Source organism: Gekko japonicus, unplaced genomic scaffold (genome assembly GCF_001447785.1).
Source record: "Gekko japonicus isolate JY-2015 unplaced genomic scaffold, Gekko_japonicus_V1.1 scaffold255, whole genome shotgun sequence".
Classification (NCBI taxonomy): Eukaryota; Metazoa; Chordata; class Lepidosauria; order Squamata; family Gekkonidae; genus Gekko; species Gekko japonicus.
Genome location: NW_015160843.1, coordinates 381904 through 385446, shown reverse-complemented (window position 1 = coordinate 385446; position 3543 = coordinate 381904). Strand labels below are relative to the sequence as shown.

Below are 3543 nucleotides of genomic sequence, written 5' to 3'. Positions count from 1 at the left end.
GCCTAAGGCTACCTACATTTCCCTCTTTTCTGTGTTTAACTGTCAAATGCTGACTATACCTGCATTTCAGCTATCAAATGCTATAAAAATTGACAGCATGTCAGCTAACTCTGTCATAAAGAATGCCACTGCTTTTTAATTGTTTGTGGAATATTCCATTCCGTACCATCATCTTAAAGTGTGCAAGGTATCCTAATTAATGTTTGACTGTAGATTTGAGCAAGCTATAACTGTGCTTGTAGCCTCAGGGCATGATCCATCCTCTTGTGTTCATATGTCAATGCCTAATAGAGCTCTTTAACTCTCCTCCACTAATCCTCAGCATATTGGCTAGAATTTGCCCTACAGTTTTATGTATATTTCCAATATAAAGGCAGTCACAGTATGTTTCTATCAATTCATCCTGACCATTATGTCCCACATTAAATTTAACTCTTAGAGCTATTTCTTTTAAATAATAATATACTACAAAAATTATTTAGCCTCTTGTATACTGCTGGTCAAAAGTGTTACAATTACAATAACAGGTTTTAAAGATGATTTATATTTTTGGCATATGTTTTGGTATGAATGTTTTACTTTGCATTTCCTGTGGTGCATCACCTGATATTGCTGTAGCTCGCTTATTTAATACACTGAATGGAACATTTCCCAGGCTTCTGCATTTCAAAAACATGTTTTTGCTACATGTTAGTTGTCTATTAGTAGGGAATGAGTTTAATGATAAAGTACATGCTTTGCATGAAGAAGGTCCCAAGTTCAGTCCCTGGCATCTCCACTTAAAGAATCTATGGTAGCAGCTGCTGGGAAACGCTGTTCTCTTCCTGAGACTCTGGAAAGCTGCTGCCAGTTAGAGTAAACAAAAGAACTAAGCTAGACTGAATGAATTTGTGTAAGATACTTCGTATAGTCATATGCTAAACATGACAGTGGTCAGATGTCATAATATACTGTGCTACCTGCATGCTACCTAACGCCAGCAATCAAAATTAAAATACAAAATATTGAAAATCAAGAATCAATGGATGTCATACTTGTAGTGGTTAGGGTGCCATAGTGGGACTACAAGGGAATCCATCTTCAGGTCCTCACTGGTCCATAATGAAACTTCCTGGATGACTGTGGTCCAGCAGTTCTATCTTGCAGCTTAAATGATGTTGCTTCTGCATTGGGATGATTCCCCGTTCTGCTTTCATTGCTGCTGTGAATGTAAAGGTACTTGGAATAGCAACAGAGAATCCACAAGCCATCCCCATCACCACCACTGGTGGGCTTTGGGATTTTAATTTATTTTATTTTATTTTGTAAGTAGGTTGCTTGTATCACTATAGGTTTAGGACATTATTGTGCTGTATTTACTATAACTAAATGAAAAAATAGATGGCAAGAAGTCCACCAGAGGTAGTGGGAGAAATGGCAGGTACAAGAGGAAACAGCACAGGAGGTTGCCGGGGAAGTATGCAGATCTACTCCTTTCTGTACTCACTTGCCCAAACCTGCTTTGGGTTCACTCTTTCAGGAAAGATTGCACCAAAGCAGGTTGGAAATCCTGCAGAGCAACCAGGGAAAACATGGAAGGGGGCAGCCTTTTTAGAGGGGCAGAGTATGGAGGAAAATCTTCATATGGAAGCAGCCCCTGGCTCACAGAAATGGGATTAGGGTGCCAGCCCCCAAGTGGAGCCTAGAGATTTCTCAGAATTACAATTGATTCCCAGACTACAGGGATCAGTTCCCCTGCAGAAAAGGCTGCTTTGAAGATTGGATTCTATGACATTATACCTCACTAAGGTTCCTCGCCTCCCGAAAGCCTGTTGTCCCCAGGCTCCATCCCCAAACCTCCAGAAATTTCCCAACCTGGAGTTGGCAACCCTACGAACTGGGAAGGTAAAATGGAGCCGGGGGAGAATAACATATGCCCATACTCTGAGCTCCATAGAAGGAAAGTGGGATATACATGTAACAAAAATAAATAAAATAAAACGTTTGTCAAATGGTGAATATTTGAGGCTAACTATTGTGGAAAATTTTGAGGACACTTTGGAGGATGGGCATTCGTTTCCGCTCAGCTGCTCTACGGAGACAAACCTCTAGAGGGAGCTAAATGGTCATAACTTTCTCCTGATTGGCATCTATGGTTTGCTGGCTGACTTCACCCGTTCCTTTCACATTCCAGCCTTGGCTTGCTCCCTCCGAGTTCAGAAGGAAGCAGAAAAAGAAGCAGGAAGAGAGAGAAGGAGACGCCGTGGAGGCAGCTCGGAAGGACAACGGAGTTCAATCGCGCCAATTCGTTTCTAACTGCAGCAGAAGGTTTGTCTGCTGGGAGGGACCCGACAAACAACCAGAAGCCGGGTGAGTACAGAAAACAGCGGCCTGTCCACACAAAGTGATGGATGTAGGATGGACGGAGGGGGACTCTCCAGTGGATTTACGGAACATCTTCTGGGAGCATGAGGCATTTTCCGGTCCCGATCCGCTCCAGCTTTTCACATAGAGGAGGGAAATTTGAACAATTAAAAATCCTTCTGAAAGAGAACTCTGATGCCTCACATCTGCAGGCTGCTCGATAGGGAGTGGCAAGAAAAGAACCGCAAGGCCAAGTAACTTTGGCCTGTCTGTATTGTGTTCGAATTTTGGGATGACCGGTAGAGATGATGGTCTGCAAACTTCCACGTGCAACATAGAACTAATTTGCAGTTGATTCTTGGTTCCCAGCACTTTATTCCTCACAGAGCTGTCTGAACAACCTGTGTAAGATACCGAACTTAACATACCCCAATAAAAATGTTGAGTAACCCCAGGTCATGCTTTACTGGGCGATCAATTAATGTGGCATGCTATTCTGAGGAACCGGGCATCTAATGTGCGTAATCAGCACTGCCTGGAGGAGCAACAGAAACTTGGCTGGATGGGTTTGTAATCAGGCTTGTTTGAACGTGCACTCTTAAGATCATGAAGAGCCTTCAAGATACACCTTAAAACCCATTCAGCACTCTGATTCAGGGAGAGCCAACCTGAAATTCAAGCGGGGATTTTCTCCCCAGTTTTTCATTAGCCCTTTGTGGGCAAAATGAGGGTTATCAACTTATCATTGGGAACTGCAGTGTGGAAGTTGTTATAAATTCATTGACTGATTGCCAGATGTGGTGTGGTGTAAGGTTGGAGAATCCACATTTACCCATCTTTGCTTAAAGAATGACCGTATAATCTATATATCTAATAGCCAAGTTGCCCCCTCCGTGCGGATACTTAAATCAGCACGGAGGGGGCAGCTGGGGGGCCGGGGGAGGTTTGTGCACACGTGGGCCAGTCCCCACGTGTGCACAAAAATACAAAAAGTTTAAAAAAATTTCGGGGGGATGTTTAAATCCCCCCGAAAGTGCAAGAGCGTCTCCTGCGCATGCGCAGGAGACGCTCTGCAACGCCGCCGCCTCGGACCAGCTGGCGGGCTGGCGGGCGACGGGGGGGAGGAAGCCGGGCCTCGCCGCCGCCGCTGCCTCCCCGGAGCCGGCTGGCCAGCCAGCCAGCCAGCCGGCCGGCCCCACA

General features: G+C 44.7%; 1 protein-coding gene across 1 annotated transcript in view; it reads left to right on the top strand.

Moving 5' to 3' along the window:
- Window positions 1-2214: 2214 nt before the first annotated feature.
- The window catches only part of BAK1 (BCL2-antagonist/killer 1), a 47002-nt gene continuing 45673 nt past the window's right edge, over window positions 2215-3543 (top strand). Inside the window, exon 1 of the mRNA XM_015419743.1 lies at window positions 2215-2349. The gene's annotated coding sequence lies outside the window, so the exon portion shown is untranslated. The remainder of the gene's footprint in view (window positions 2350-3543) is intronic.